The following is a 17,476-nucleotide window of genomic DNA, read 5'->3' on the forward strand; positions in this document are numbered from 1 at the left end:
TCACGACCTGAACTGCAGTCGAACGCTCAACCGACTGAGGCACCCAGGGGCCCCTAGAACTTACACTTCTAACAAATCCAGGGGATGCTGGTACTACTGACTGGAGTCTCCACTTGGACAACCACTAGCCCAGGGCAGTGATTTTCCATTCTAACCTCATATTGGTATCAGATGGAAAGCCAGGAGAAAAAACACAATTACCTGGGACCCACTCCACTGCAGGCCAATTAAGTCAGAACCTCTGGAAAGTGGGCATGGACACCAGTAAATTTTAAAAGCTCCCCTTTCTGGGGCACCTGGGTGGTTCAGCTGGGTAAGCATGTGACTTCGGCTCAGGTCATGATCTCGCAGTCCATGAGTTCGAGTCCGGTGTTGGGCTCTGTGCTGACAGCTGAGAGCCTAGAGCCTGCTTCGGAATCTATGACTCCCTCTTTCTCTGCCCCTCCCTCACTCATGCCCTGTCTCTCTCTGTCTCTCAAAAAAAAAAAAAAAAAGTTAAAAAAATTTAACAGCTCCCCTTTTGATTCTGATATGCAGCCAGGGAAGAGAGCTGCTGACCAGAGAAAGAGACTCTGGAGAAACCAGAGAAAGCCCAGAATAAGGACCTAGGATTCTACCTTTTAAATGGCTGGTAGGCAGAGAAGAGCCAACCAAAACATAGCGAAGTAAAGAGATGAAATGGCAGGACCTCCACTTGCGTTGTGGAAGGCAGTTACTAGCTAGCAGGCTCTGTGATGAGTTCTGGCGATAGATACAGTTAAGCCCTACCCAGCCTTCAGGGAGCCTCCTTACCATTAAGGACCCAAAAAACACGGCCTTACAGAAGCAATGGCATGATCTATTCCCTTCCTGATGTGTTCCCTGGAGAAACACTTGCTCCCTTACATAAGAATGCATGTCAAAGATGTTCATGACAGTGTTGCTTGTAATGGTGAAAAACGAGACCACGTGTCCTCAGAAGGATGGCCACATTATAGAAAATGGCATGTTCATATGGCAGAATATTGACAAAGGAGTGAACCAGGAGACCTCCATTGGCAAGATCTAAAAAAACATCGTTGGAAGGACAAAGCAAGTTGCAGCATGATGTGCGTGTGCTTTAGGTGAAGAACAGCTCACATAGGTGTTTGTGCATAAAGATCTAAAAAGAGGTCTAGGAAGATGCACTCTAAATTCGTACCTGTGGAACGGGAGAGGGGACACATTTGAGGATGATGGGCAAAGGGATTTGATTTCTAATGCTCTTCATATTTTCAAAGCTTTTGATAAATGCATGTATTTAATTACTGCAATATTGTACTCATTAAATTGTGTTAAAGTCTTTTACAAATGTCGATAATCACCATCAAGTCTGAAGTTAATATATGCATGTTCTAGAATATCTGTCTTTCTGTGAGGTCTTGAAATAACAGTCTCCTGATTTGGGGGGTTAACTGAAAATCTCTCCTGACCACAAGAAGTATTTCTCCCAGCCCATTTCTTAAACTGAGAAAGGGGCAGAAACTATAACTTAATAGAAAAAAAAAACCCATTGTGTGGCCGTTACTCTATGAATTTTTCTGCAAAACAAACATGTTTGAAATAGCGTTTCAAAGCTATAGACAGCTTCCTTCCCCAGAATCTTGCCTGGAAGACATACTACCGTTACTCAGTCAAGGAGCTGTTCTGGAATGCAACTCTGAAAAGGCAACTGAGATTTTTATTCTGCAAGCTTCTGTCTCTTATGTAGTGAGTAAATGATGCTAGGAGGTCCCATGGATGAACATGCAGGAATCCACTGGAACACGCTTTAGCCTGACCATCCCTATGACTTTCTAGATAAATGGATGCCTTTGAGGTACTGTGCCGTTTTCCTGAAAAGCAGTGACTTTTGAATCCTCAGATGTTCATTTTCAGAGGCAAAAGTTACGGAAGTTCTAGGAGACCAAGGTCTTGTCTGTATCATCGCCGTCACTTGCCCAGTACCTAGCATAGTGCCTAACTATGGTAGATGCTTAGTAAATATTTGTGGACACACACAAAATTAAAAATAACACCATGGATGAATTCTATATTATGTCGAGCGAAAGAAACCAGACGCAGAAAACTGAATCCTACATTTTCCATTTATAATGATGTTAAAAAATAGACAAAATTAATTGATGGCGATTGAAAATGGTCACTTTGGGGGGACAGTGATTTTGAAGGACACAATGGGGGCTTCTGGGATGCTGGTCACATTCTTTTGCTTGATCTTGGCGGTGGTTACAGGGATGTGTTTACTCCGTGAAGCTTCATTAAGCTATATAATTATGATTTGCACACCGTGCTGTTTGCACGTTAATTTTTTAAGTTTACTTAAAATAAATGAAAAAAAAAAGTTTTTAAAAAAAAAAAAACTCACTGTTAAATAAGGGCACATTAACTGGGGTTTTAAAGTTTTAATCCTTTATGTTGTAGATGATCTCATCTCTGGAAAATTATTTACCAATACAAAACGTATTTTCATTTTGTATTTCTGAAGAGATGTGTAACATCACCTCCAGGGCTTAAAGGCTTAGCCTTCCTTGTTCGAAGGCATTTGTTCCTCCTTATCGGAATTCAGCGGATGGTAAAACAGCTGCTGTATGATGAGAAGAAGTTTTGCTGTTGGGTTTTTAGCACCCATTCTTTATCCTGCCCCTACTCTTTTGAAATGTCTAACCCCTTTCACCGATGAGGGAGACTACTGAAAAAAAAAAAAACCCAGAAACTTCAGAGATGTGCAGTCTGGGAAAAATATGTGACATTCCCCACTATTTAATAAACACCAGACTCACTAAATTTTCTATTTTTTTTTCTTTTTTCTCCCACATTCTTTTTTCTTGTTTTTCTTCTTGACAATAGCAAAAACATTAAAAAACTCCTTGAACCCAGTAACCCAGAAACTGAACTTGCACACACACACACGTGTGCACGTACAAAGTGATAGATTTACAAGGTAATTCACAGACACGTGGTCTGTGGTAGCAAAAGCTGAAAAGCAACCTAAATGTCCAGCAAAAGGGGACTTTTAAGGGTATTACATTCAGCAGTAGAAAAGTATGTGACCGTAAAAAAAGAATGAAGAGGCTATGTTCAGAATATAGAGATAAGTGCAAAGTACAGTATATTTAGACTCCTACCATTTGCTAACACATGGGTTCCTTCTGGAAGGGATACACAAGAAACTGTTAACATGGGTTGCCCCCAGAATGGGATGGTGTACGTAGGCAGGACAGTGACTCTCCCTGTACACCCTTGGGTTCCTTTGATATTTAAACTGTATTGTATGTTGTCTAATCAAAAATAAATTTTAAAAAATATGTAAAATAATACTGTTGGGAGTAGTTACTAGAGAGAACCCCGATTTTGCCAAGAATGTAGAACAGTAGCACAATCTTACACCCATACTTGGAAGGGGAAATTGGGATCACCTAACATGAAGTTTGTCAAAACATATTAAAGACTTCCAGATTTTCCTTTGGACTAGATATATCCAGTTGCAGGAATTTGTTTTTTAAGAATATAACTGTTAACTAGAAGACACTGATGAAAGAAATTGAAGAAGACATAAATCAATGGAAAGATATTCCATGCCCATGGACTGGAGGCATTAGCATTGTTAGAATGTCCACACTACCCAAAGCAATCGACAGATTCAACACAATGTCTATCAAAATTCCAATGGTGTTTTCACAGAAATTAAAAAAAAAATCCTAACATCTGTGTGGAATCACAAACAACCCCAAATAGCCAAAGCAATTGGGGGGTGGGCAGGGAAGCAGAAGAACAAACCTGAAGGTATCACACTTCCTGATTTCAAGCTATACTATAAAGCTGTGGTAATCAAGATAGTATGATCCTGGCATAAAAACAGACACAGAGATCAATGGAACAGAATGGAAGGCCCTGAAATAAACCCATGAATATATGGCCAATTAATTTACAATAAAGCAGCCAAGAATATACCATGGGGAAAAGATAGTCTCTTTAATAAATGGTGCTGGGAAAACTGAACAGCCATATGCAAAAGAATGAAACTGGACCCCTATTCTACACCCCCCCACACACAAACTCAAAATGGATGAAGAATATAAGACTTGAAAGCATAAAATTCCTAGAAGAAAACATAAGCAGTAAGCTCCTTGACCTAGGTCTTGGCAATGATTTCTTTTGGATTGGACACCAAACGCAAAGTCAACAAAAGCAAACATAAACAAGTAAACCACATCAAACTAAAAAGCTACTGCACAGCAGAGGATACTGTCAATAACGAACAGGCAACCTTTGGGATGGGAGAAAATATTTGCCAAACGTATAATTAATTAGGGGTTAATATCCAAAATGTATAAAGAACCCATTCAACTCAATGGCAAAAGATAATCTGACTAAAAATGGTTAGAGGATCTAAAAACATTTTTTTTTTTTTTTTTTTTTTACCAAAGAAGACATACAGATGGCCATCAGGTACTTGCAAAAGCGCTCAACATCACTAATCATCAGGGAAATGCAAATCAAAACCACAATGAAATGATCTTTCACACCTCTTAGAATATTTTTTTTTAATCAAAAAGACAATAAATAGGAAATGTTGGAGAGGATATGGAGAAAGACAAACTGTTGGTGGGAATGCAGACTGGTGCAGGTACTATGGAAAACAGTACGGGGATGCCTCAGAAAATGAAAAACAAAACTACCATCTGATCCAGTAATTCCACTTGTGGGTATTTATCCAAAGGAAATGAAACACTAACTCAGAAAGCTACATGCATCCCCATGTTCATTGCAGCTTTACGTATAATAGCTAAGACATGGAAGCAACTCAAGGGTCCGGTGATGGTTGGATGGGTGAATAAGAATTTGAGATTATCTAGGTCTATCTATCTATCTATAGTGAATGTGTAAATACACACAATGGAATATTATTCATCCATATAAAAGAAGGAAATCTTTGCTATTTGCGACAACATGGATGGACCCTGAGGGCATTACACTAAGTGAAATAAAACAGAAAAAGAAATATAAATATGATATCACTTATAAGTGGAATCTGATGACAACAAACAAGCAAACAAACAAAAATACTGAACTCTTAGATACAGAGAATAGACTGGTGGTGGCCAGAGGAGGGGAAAGGAGATTGGGCAAAATGAATAAATGTACAAACTTCCAGTTTTAAAAGACATAAGTCCAGGGGATGTAATATTGTATATTTGAAAGTTGCTAAGAGAGTAGATCTTAAACGTTCTCATCACCAGAACAAAAATTATAACTATGGGGGCACTTGGGTGGCTCAGTCAGTTAAGCGTCCGTCCGGCTTCAGCTTGGGTCATGATCTTGAGGTTCATGAGTTCGAGCCCCATGTTGGGCACTGTGCTGACAGCTCAGAGCCTGGAGCCTGCTTCCGATTCTGTGCCTCCCTCTCTCTCTCTCTCTCTGCCTCCCCACCTCGCGCTTGGTCTCTCAAAAATAAATAAAGGTTAAAAAATTTTTTAAATTATAACTGTGTGGTGATGGATTTCAACTAGGTTTCACAATATACACAAATAAGGAATTATTATGTTGTACACCTGAAACTAATATAATGTTATATATCAATTATATCTCAACCAAAAAGGTTGTCTGGAGAAAACAATGATACACAAAAAGGCTTAAATACAAGGAATTCCATCCCACTGTTCTTTGTAGTGAACTGGGAAATATTTTAGTAAAAACTGGAAGCTACCTCCCACCACCAAAGAATGTATGTATGAAAGAAAGAATGGTTATAACAGAGCACAATGACAGGCGCCTGGGTGGCTCAGTCAGTTGAGTGTCCAACTTCAGCTCAGGTCATGATCTCACAGTTTGTGGGTTCGAGCCCCATGTTGGGCTCGCTGCTGTCAGCACAGAGCCCACTTCAAATCCTCTGTCCCCCTCTCTCTTTGCCCCTCCTCACCCCCCCCCCCCATAATAAACAAACATTAAAAAAAATAATGGAGCACAATGAAAGACTAGATTGCAGAAATACTGGGGAAGAAACCTTACGCGTCTGAAAGAGAGAATCAGTTTCATATGTTATGGTACAGCTATACATTAAAAATGCTATTTTAGAAGAATAATGACAGAGAAAATTGCTCATGATAGAAAGTGAAAAATAATACAGCATATACAGCATAATACTATTTATTTGTTGCCCAAAACGCACGTGTGTAACTGTATATACGTGTAGGTGTGTACACGTACGTGTAAAACCAAACTTTAACCCTTCCATTCTAGGTGATCGGATGATGGCTATTTTTATTTCCTGTTTCCATTCTTATATGAGTGTTAAGAAGGGACTATATTATGCTTATGTTTTATAGTAGAAAATGCACAACAAAAGACTTAATGAGAACATTTTTCAAAGGTGCTACAGATAAAGCCTGCCAATATAAGTGAGGTCCAAGATATTCACCTGCTAACAATGAAACACTGCATTAAACTGAGCTTAATTAAATGACAGGATGGACACTTCTGTGAAGGACGAGAGCCGGCTACCAAGCACTTGATATCCAAGGCAATATTGTTGAGGGATGTGTTATCATGGGGCGTTCTCTCCACAGGAAGCATGCTGATCACGCAGACTCTATTACTTCTCCCATACTAACCTATTATAATTCGTTTAGGAGGCAAGTAATTGTTTACCCCAAAGCAAAAAGAATTTGCTGATAGGCATATGGCATGGTGATATATTTTTGAAAACCACTTCTCATCAAATGACTCCCACACTGTTATCTTTTATCATTATTACCTTTTTAAAAATCAAGGTGAGATTCGCATTTTCACTGTCTTAAAGTGAACAGTTCAGTGGCGATGAGTGCACTTACAATATCACGCGACCACCAATTCTATCTAGTTGCAAAAGGAGGTCCCACACACATGCACACAGGAAGCAGGTCCATTTCCCCTTTCCCCTTGTCGCCTGGCAACCACCAATCTACATTCTATCTCAATGGACTTACCTCTTCTGGGCATTTCAGAGAAATGGAACCCTACAGCATGCGGCCTTTTGTGTCTGTCTTTCATAGAGCGTAATGTTTTCAAAGTCTGCACCATGGACCAATACTTCATCCCTTTTTATGGCCGAATGATATTCCAAAGTACGGATCTGCCACCATCTGTTTATCCGTTCCTCTGTGATGGACATTTGGACTGTTTCCGCCTTTTACCTATTGTGAACAGAGCTACTGCGTGTACCTGTGCTTGACTTTCTGACTTCAGTTGTTTTATGTATATAACTACGAATGGAATTGCTCTGCATGGTAATTTTTTTATGGTAAGTTTAACTCTTTAAGGAACCACCAAACTATTTTCCACAATGGCTGAACCATTTTAAATCCCCACCCAAAATATCCAAGGGTTTCACTTTCTTTTTTAATTTTTTTAATGTTTATTTATTTTTGAGAGAGAGACAGAGAGAGAATGAGAGTGTGTGAGCAGGGGTGGGGGAGGGGCACAGAGAGAGGGACACACAGAACTCGAAGCGGGATCCATGCTCTGTGCTGCTAGCACGGAGCCCGATGTGGGGCTCGAACTCACAAAACCATGAGATCATGAGCTGAGCCAAAGTCAGGTCCTTAACCGACTGAGCCGCCCAGGTGCCCCTGAAGGGTTTCTGAATGTATTTGCCAACTCTTGTGATTTCCAGTTCTTGTTTGGTTTTTTTTTTTTGAAAAGAGCAATCCTAATAGATGTGAAGTGTTATCTCATTGTGGTTTCAATATACATCTGCCTCATGTTTAATGACATTGAGCATCTCTGGCCATTTGTATATCTTCTTTGGAGAAAGGCCTATTCAAGTCCTTTCCCCAATTTTCATTTGTCTTTTTTTGTTGTTGAGCTATTGAAAGTTCTTAAAAGATTCTAGATCCTAGGCCTTTATTAGATATATGATTTATAAATACTTTCTCTCATTCTGTAGGTTGTCTGTTCACTTTTTTGATAGTGTCGTTGATTGCACTTGTTACTTTCACTTACTAATGTTTACATAGAGAAATATTACTTCCTGTTTTGTTAGTTTCACCTACAGTTACATTTGGACACACTTTTGTGTTTGACATTATTTAAAAAATTACATTATTATCATTTTGATGGCTGCATAATCCGTCATATTCATAATAATCTGAGGATTGCTGGCAAAGTATTTAACATTTTCTTGGTATCAGAAACGAATGAAATCGAATGAACCATTGAACAATCAGGCACAGAGAAGGGAGGGGACCACGTGGTTTTGAGGATCACATGAGTTTGTGGACTTTGCCTCAAACACTGTAGTAATATTGCCTCCCCGTTTCTGGTTTCCTTGTCTCCCATTTCAAACTCTTAAGACAACAGCATCTTACCAGCTCAGCATGGGTCAGTGTTGACCCCTGTAGAGGACACTGATCGACACAGTCCAGATCCCCCCTCAGGCCTGACATGCCCCTTCCCCCGAGTGCTGGGAGCATTGGCTGCTTCACGCTCTCGGTTGAATCCCTCCTCAGGACTTGGCCTTGACTGAAGATTGCCTTTTCATCCAAATTCATGTCTCTTTCCCACAGGCAGCCCATGTGTAATGATAGGTGATGCAGGACAACTCTGAAGGGTCATTCCAGCTCCAGGCTGCTGGGTTTGGCTGATGCCTTGTTATGACTGCATCACAGTTCATTTTCCCTCTGCCCAGTGTCAATTTACCTCACTTCCCCACAGGTATTGATCACAGGTATCGTTCCTGCACGCCAATAACTGACTGAGACTCATTTCCCAGGAATGTAGCCTGTTGAAATCATTAATCCAGGCACTAGAAGAACATCATCGTATCTAGGAAAATATCTGAGGGTTTCCAAACTGGTTTCAGAAATGGAAGGAGTGGCTATGGCCTATTGCTATGGAGTACTGAAATAATTTCCAGTTGGGCTCTTTCAGGAATACTGGAATGAACAGCTTTTACTTTTGTATTGTTTCATTTGAATAGACCCCTAAGAGTTGGCTCGTCCTGACTCTGGTACATTTTTAGGCTGCTTTCAAAAAGGATTTTGCTAATTTAACAGTTGTCAACAATGAGCAAAAACTATGCACAATTTTTAATACACCTGTGACCATAAAGGGGATGGAAAAAATAGTATCAGATGTATCAGAAAATCTGCCAGGTGGCTTAAGTAAATCCAATGTTGTTCCCTAGTATTTTCCCCTTTATCTATAATAATAATGATAATTTTTATTAGATACAGAGTCCTAGGACATTTTGAAATAAAAAAGGCTCACCCTCTTTTGAAGCTAAGAAAGCTTTAGAAATTTGGTGACCTTTGAAAGAACCCATAATTATGAGTAGGGTTTGTATAATGGAGACCTTTGGGTTTTTGGTTTTTAGTGACAGAAGCCCAACTCTAGTTTAAGCTCAACTCTAGTTAAAGCAAAAATGGACTTAGCTAACTTAAAAAAATCTGGGGGTATCCTGCCTCAGGGGCATTTGGATCCAGGATATCCAAATGATGCTCTAAGAGAACAGTCTCTCCAACTCTGGACTGTTATACTTTGCACTGGCTTTGTTTTCAGACAGGTTTCTTCCTTGTGGAGCTAAGAATAGACACCAGCTCTCTCATACACCACCCCCCCTCCCCGCCCCCCGCCCTGTTAGCAGCTCTTATCACTCCAGCAAAAAGAAAATGCCTCTCTCTCCTGATAAATCCAGCAAAATATACCAGCAGCTCTGTTTGACCAGGTCTAGATCACGTGCCCAGTTCTAGAATCGAAAATAGGTTCAGCCCCAGGAACCCATGAACTGAGCCTGGGCAAGAGCGGTACTCCAAAATAATAAAGGGTGCTTCAAACTGCAAACGAGGAGAAAGAGGTGTCCATTACCAGTTTCACAAGTGGAGATGAAGAATGGGGAAGCATCGGCCTGAATAAAGGCGTGGAGGCAAGAAGGGAAGGTCCAGGTTGACAAGAAGATTGGAGAGCAGAGAAAAAGGTGACTGGAGATGTGTTGGAGAAAGCCTTGACTGCCAAGATAAGGTTTCGTGCCCAATTGTAAAGGCATTGCGGGGGTGGGTGGTGGCAAAGAGGTGTCCAAAAAAATCATCACATTTTACAAATATAATCCATCATCAAGCGTAATTGAAAACAGGTGAGCTTTCTGTGTTGTCTTCAAGACTCTGGTATGTAGTTGTAGGCTTCATTTCTAAGGAATTTGTTTTCAGTTAAACTGCATAAGCCTGCTTGACCTACCCCTGGAAAAAAGTTTTTAGTACGTTCGTTGAATGCATCTGTCTTTCCCACCTTATTCAATTTCTTCTTGCCTATCACTTTGAGATTTGGCTAAACTGAAAAATACATATTAGGATGAGCAATCCCAGGTGGAAAACCAGGAACTCTTGGGGATAAATAGAAAGAAGGCAGCCAACCATGAATCCTCAGACCTGATGGGCAATTTACAACCTCACCACTTGAAGGCACCTCATTTATTCCTCGGTTAAAGTTGCTCTCTCAACCTTAGCACAGACTTTGGAGAAAGACATATTTTGTTACAATAATGATCAGAAAGTCCCTCTGGAGGAAATAACTTGCTGATGGAGATTAATTTCTCTCTCCCTTCCTCTTCTGCCTTCTGTGTGTCTTCTCCATAAACAGAAGTGAAAATAGTTCACTGGAGCCCAGAGTAACGGACCACAAAGTTCCCAATAGATGGTCAACCTGGGTTGACTATAACTTAGTTTTAATGGCATCCCTTCACTATAGAGTGAAACCAGAAAGGGCTTTGCAAATAGCCACATGCTACACTTGAATTCATTATCATCATTTCAATCACCACGTTAAGATCCAGGAGGTGGGGTTCCTAAAGTTCCCCTTTTTTGGATGTGAAGCAGTATAGATTCATGCTGACTAGTCCTCAGCCTCCGGAATATGACAGTCCTGAATTTTTTTTTTTTAATTTTTAAAACAATGTTTATTTTTGAGAGACAGAGACAGAGGCACAGAATCTGAAGCAGGTTCCAGGCTCTGAGCTGTCAGTACAGAGCCCAATGCAGGGCTTAAACCCACAAACCATGAGATCGTGGCCCGAGCCGAAGTCGGACACTTAACTGACTGAGCCACCCGGGCGCCCTGACAGTTCTGTTTTTGTTACTTAGCATGCCTGAGCCTTCATAGCCTCATCTGAGAAATGGAGTAATTAAAGTATATACTGGTCTGATACAGCTTTGGTGGGGATTAAGGAGATCAAGATGAATAAAAAACAACCTGTTCATTGTCATAACATGACTCACTCATCCTGGCGTTGCCAGAATTTCTTCGTTTTAGGACCAAAAGTTCCATATCCTGGGGACCTTGTCAGTCCCATGCAAACTGGGACTGTTGGTCATCCAAGGATGAGGAACTCAAACAACTTTCAGAAAGTATTAGCTATTTTTATTTCAGGGAAGAAAAGTGAGGATTAAAATTCTCAGCATGGTAGAAGGAACACGGGCATTTTGTTTAAAAAATTAGGATTACAGAATTAAACCTCCTAGGATTCATACATAAGGCTTCCAAATGCAAATCCTGTACTCTTCCTGGGGTGCTTTGATTCCTTCTTTCATTCAATTCTTCATTCCTTTAATCAATGCTTGCCTTCATAGGACTTAGAGAAGACACAGACAGTTAGAAAATAGAAACCTTACAAATGATTCACACTGCCACCGTGCTAAGTGTATTGGCAGGTAATTGCTCATCGTGGGTTTTCTAGGGATTTTCCTGAAGCCATCTGCTCTCCAGTGTTTCCTCTTGTGTCCATATTTTCCTGCAAAGTGACCCTCGTAGGACTGCAGTCCAGCCTTTGGCCACAGAGGAGCAGAAAGTTAATTAGCCTGAAGTGACCACATTTGGTTTACTCAGAGGTGTTCCTCTTCTTCCATTTTGATAGATAGCAGATGTAAGGAGTACAACATCATCCCCTGTATCACATGGAATAATCCATGGCTGATAGGTTCCTAACTGGAGGAGAGGCCTTCATTTATCTGTGCAGGTGATGTGGATCTACGTTTGCCTGTTTAAGTTCACGAAACATGAAAAGACCCAAGAGTCTTACATTTCAACCCATAATCTCACCATCCATAGGAAAGGAAAAGTGGTCTGTCCAGATGTGTTCCCATTACAATATTGTGTGGTCTTTTATTTTCATTCCAGTAGAGCCAGGAAATTCAGAATCAGTCACCTAGTCCAAAATATAATAATCTTTCGGTATTATATTTACAATAACATATCATAGGGAAAGTGGATATTTCATCTGGGAGCCAGGACAGCCACTGGGGGACTGACTTGCCTCAGCAGTACCGTGTTAATAAACTTGAGAAAGCCCTATGCTGGGTTAAAATGCAACTTTTCACCCCCCTGGCATGGCAAACTGAACAGGGAAGGAAACCTCTAGCAAAACAGGATTAGATTTCACAAAAAGATACGGAAGGGGATACAAAATCCCTCACCGTGTCTCCTGCAAAAATAAAAGAACAAAAGAGCCAGTGGCCATTTCTTCAAAGAAGAGCCTTCCCTGGACTGTTTGCATTTAAAGTCGACTTCTTTCTTGCATTTAAGTTTTAGGTGGCTGGTATTTAACAAAATCTTTACAAAATCAAGTTGTTGTTTTTTTTTTTTAATGTATTATTTTTAAATTTAGGATCATTTCAGGGGGAGATGTTTAGGTGTTTGGATTTGGTAGGAAATTCTCTGATTGGGTTCTGAGAACAAAATAGGGTTTGTTTTTGGTTTGGGTCTCAGGTGGGACAAGCAGTTAGGGGATTGAGAAAGAAAAGTGCTTCTGTGGCGTCAAGTACCAGGAAGGTGGTCTCGAGGATATGTCAGCGACAGCAACTGTATTAACGTTTTTTTTTTTTTTCTTTTTTTTCAAAATTGCAGCAAGTCTGGGGCTATTTCTTAAAGGAATTTAGTGCAAAAGTTGTGCCCCTTGCTATCCTGAGATCTTGCCCAAGATTTGAAAACATGCCCAATGCAAACATGATAGGAGACTTTGAATGAAGAAAATAAGCTCCAGAAAAAATGTTTTAATTGGTGGTGGTGTAGGGTGGGGGGTGTTAGAGAGGAGTTACATCTGTTTTTCGTTTTTCTCCTCTCCTTTTCCTTTCTTTTCATTTAAGAAGGAATATTCTTTGTTAATCAGATATCCTAGTAGGAAAGAAAAAAGGAGAGCCCTCACGGCTGCTCTTGCTTAGTGTTCTAGGCTGAGTTGTGTTCTCCACCCATCCCCAAATTCACATGTTGAAGTCCTAATCCCCAGGAACTCAGAATATTTGGAGATAGGACTTTGAAAGAGGTAATTAACATAAAATGAAGTCATATGGCTGGGGTGGGGGGGGTGTTTGCCCAATGTGACTGATGTTCTTATAAGAAGAGGGAATCTGGACTCAGACATGTGCACATAGAGGAAAGGCCATGTGAAGACGGTATGCCAAGAGAGGCTTCCAAAGAAATCAGCCCCGCCAGCACCTTGATCTTAGACTTCTGGCCTCCAGAACTGTGAGAAAATAAATTTGTGTTGTTTAAGCCACCCACTCTGTGGGATTTTGTTATGGCGGCCCTAGGAAACGAATACATTCAGTCTAATGACTGTTTCCACCAAAGGATGTTGCCAGTGGAAGATGATAACTCCTTGTTAGAAACAGTAGCTTGTTTTCCATATTCCTCTGCCATACATGTTTAGCTATGTTTTAAAAGTACATACAGAACTCAGGGCATTTGTGTTCCAGTAGAGTTATTTTTTGAGGCGAGGGAGGACATGAGAACATATTTCAGTCACATTTATTAACTGGAATGCCTTTTAATATGCTTAATAAAATTGTGAATCATGCATGCCCTCTGAAATAATTTTAAAATAAAAGAATATTAATGTATTTTTAAGGTTCTGATTTCTTTGCATAGCTTAATTTAGATTTCTTCTTTTTGACTTAAAATGAGAGTGTTTTTTTTTTTTCTGACCTTTGTAAGTTGCTTTAAATGCCCATGCTCAACTTCACAGTGATTAAGGCAAATATGATACAGCCGTAAAGGGAATAAAATGCAGCTGTTTAAAAAAAAAAGGGGAACCCCAGCATATCAAAAAGTTTTAGTGTTAACTGAAAAACAATTTTAAATCATTGCGTGTATGTTATTATTGTGATTATGCATAGTTATGTATAGATTATGTATATTATGCATCTTTTATCATTACAGCTAAGTTTTCTTTTTTAAGCCAAATCTTATAAAAATTATTCTGGAGAAATACACTGAACAGTCATTACTTTTGGGGAATGGGGTTATAACTGCTCCCTTCCCCCCCCCCCCCCAGCTTATTTTCACTTTTGCCTACATTTCTTAAGTAAGCATGTATTACTTTAATGATTAAAGATAATTATCCACCACTAGTGTAAAAATGCATATGAGTTCATTATCCATTAATAATTAAATGAGCTAACCACCAGGTATAAACATCTGGCATGGTGCCTGGTCCAGACTGTGAGCTCGGTCAAGGTTAGCTTTCATTCTCTACGAGATTCAAACTAGTTTCCCACCATACAATGGATTACAGGTGTCCTGGAGGCAGCTAATGATGTTCAGTCATGAGACCACAGGCCCAAAACCCAGAGTTGACACAATTTAAGAAATCTGGGTAGGAGGTAAAAGGAGAGGGCATTTGGTAGAATTTCATCTTTTTCGTGAATTAGTGTTTTATATTCCTCAATGGTAAAACTGCATATTTTTTATTAAGAATTCAATTATGTATTTTGGGGGAATTGCAAATATCATTGGATGTCTCCCCCCACCATCCCACCCACCCCCCCCCCCCCCCCCCCCGCCCAAAAGGGATATTCGGAAAGATGGATGGAAAAGTAAAAAAAAGGTTGCAAGTAGGAAAGCACCCTCCCTTGAAGTTTCCATCAAAAAACATTCCATTGGCTATATAGTCTTCATATATACTGTTTGGGGGACTACTGAGGATAAGAGCCATTTCTCTGATCAGGGTGCTCTTGTGGATTGACACGAGATACTGAGGGGGATACTGAGGGGGAATAACCAGGTGGTATGAAATTGTTCAGCACATGTGGCTAATTTCAGTAGAGGGACCCACGTTAGGACCAGCACTCCCAGACTGTGCTTTTGTTTTTTTAATTTTTTTTAATGTTTATTTATTTTTGAGACAGAGAGAGACACAGCATGAGCAGGGAGGGGGCAGAGAGAGAGGGAGACACAGAATGTGAAGCAGGCTCCAGGCTCCGAGCTGTCAGCACAGAGCCCGACGCGGGGCTCGAACTCACGGACTGCGAGATCATGACCCGAGCCGGACGCTTAACCGACTGAGCTACCCAGGCGCCCCACCAGACTGTGCTTTTGTATCTTGCTACTCAGCTTCCTGACCCTCCTCTTTCCCCAAGGGGAAAAAAAAAATCCCTAAGCCGCTTTTAGAACAGCTGAGGAAGTTGTGTAATGAGGGGCAGGAAACGGCGTGGACTGTAAAACAGGGATTTTTCAATAGGCCCTAGCCAGCCACAGAATTTAGAAATTCTAGATTTTTTTTTCCTGTAGGTATCTAGAAACCCAGAACCCCGACAAAATAGAAAGCAGACTGCAGTGTGCCAGGTGAAACCTTATTTGTCCCTGTAGATGGATGGGTACCTTCAGTAATGACAGGAAGGATGCAGGCTTACCAGCCCTTTTTTCTCACCTGATAGAAATCTGTCAGGTTCTGGGTGGAGGAGAGAGAGGTGGAGAAGAAACTGGAAAAAAATCTCTGCAAGACTGCCCCAAGACATATGAGAATCACGAATCCTTTGATTCGTCGATTCTGAGCTGAGCAGTTCGTCTCACCTGAACAAAGTACTTTATTTTCTACTTTAATGTGAGTTGACCTGAAACTTTAGCCCTGGGGCAAATTACAAATATACCCTACGAGAAGTTGGCGTTGGTAACAAATTCCTAACTGGAGTCCCACTTTTAGTGAGGTCTGGCTGAACCTCAACACTGCGACCAGGCTCATTGTAACAATATGAGCTTTCATAGCCTTGCTATTTAAGATTCTTTCTCTCAGACTAAATAAGCAAAAGTGCTCCCAGACATCCATCCTGGGTATCACAGAGTGACTTACATATCATATAACTTAGAATGGAGTGGTTCCATTCCTTCAGGCTTCCTGACTTGAGTTAGCTGCATCTGCTAACGTTGGAAATGTGTTTTGAAGACATTGTATCATTTGGCCAGGAAAATGGAGGGCCAGATGGCTTTGGAAGAATATTAAATGGCAGAAGGCTCTCCTGGAATGTTAAACTGCTTCTAGAGATCATGCTTCTATTTCCTAAGGGTAGTGTCCTTTTTGGGGTAAAATTTTGCTATTTTATCCGAATCAGAGGCAATAAAGAAGATAAATACTTGCAGGATATTTTCTAAAATAAAGATGATGAAAGCTTTTGGAGTAATGACAAATATAATTTTGGATATCTTTGATGGCACAGTGGTTAGGATGTTTTATCTTACTGACACATTCTGTTTTATTAGGGAAGGCATAATATTTACTGTTAGCTTTCAACAGTGTGTTTCCTATGCTGAAGGAAAATTTTTGAGGAGTAGGATGATATCCGTCGCTCATAATTTGGAAACTTAAGAATTTATCAAGAGGATTCAGAGAATAAATGTTGATCCTTACTGTCAGTAGGATTAATAAAATAATGTAAAAACAATTTCTTAGAATGAAGCCTGATACGTTATAACTGCTCAGTAATTTAATTACTATAATGACGATGATTAAGTTGTAGACTCAGAAAGTCAACTTATTTCACATCTCCTCTTGGCTATCTCCCAGGCACCTCAAACATGACATATTCAAAGAGGAGTTATTTATTTCTCCCCTGTTGCAATCTGGCTCCTACCATGGGCCTTTCCATCTTAGTAAATGACAACCCGCATTTGTTCAAGCCAGGGTTCTGGGAGTCTCACCTGATACGTCCCTCTCCCTCACCACTCTACATCCATCCATCACTTAGTCCCATACATTCCACAGTTTAAACATTTTAAAAATTTGTCTACTCCTGTCTATCACTTTTGCTAAACCTCTACCCTAGGGTTTACGGCCTCTATACTACTGACATTTGGGGCCAGAAAATTATTTGCTGTGGGAAGCTATCCTGGGCACTGTAGGTCTGTTGGTGGTTTCTCTGTTCTCTACACACTGGACGCCCGTGGGAACTCCCACTCTGATACAGCTGAAAATGTCTCCAGGCGTTGCCAAATGTCTGCTGGGGGCAACGTCTCCCCCATTTGAGAATCCCTGATCCAACCCACATTACTGTCATCTCCTACATCAGCTCCTACAAAGCCTCCTTACTGCCCCTTACTCCCTCCCCAGTAAGGAGCAGACCCTCTCGCATTCGCCTTGAGCGTCTTTCAGGTCACAGAGGTCTTCATAGCATATGGATCTCACCAGCTCCCAGCCAGTCTGAACTTTTAACCGTTTCCTTCA

At 40.5% G+C, this 17,476-nt stretch overlaps 1 protein-coding gene across 21 annotated transcripts in view; it reads left to right on the top strand.

The window, feature by feature from the left end:
- LOC132678728 (uncharacterized) overlaps nucleotides 1-17,476 on the top strand; it is a 308,777-nt gene that overhangs the window by 17,962 nt on the left and 273,339 nt on the right. For 3 of the 21 annotated variants that reach the window (XR_013554161.2, XR_013554167.1, XR_009609769.3), the window contains exon 2: nucleotides 7,052-7,297. The exons of the other annotated variants lie outside the window; for them this stretch is intronic. The gene's annotated coding sequence lies outside the window, so the exon portion shown is untranslated. The remainder of the gene's footprint in view (nucleotides 1-7,051; nucleotides 7,298-17,476) is intronic. 21 annotated transcript variants of the gene reach the window in all.

This window comes from Panthera onca, chromosome A2 (genome assembly GCF_046562875.1).
Source record: "Panthera onca isolate mPanOnc1 chromosome A2, mPanOnc1 haplotype 2, whole genome shotgun sequence".
In the NCBI taxonomy this organism is placed as follows: Eukaryota; Metazoa; Chordata; class Mammalia; order Carnivora; family Felidae; genus Panthera; species Panthera onca.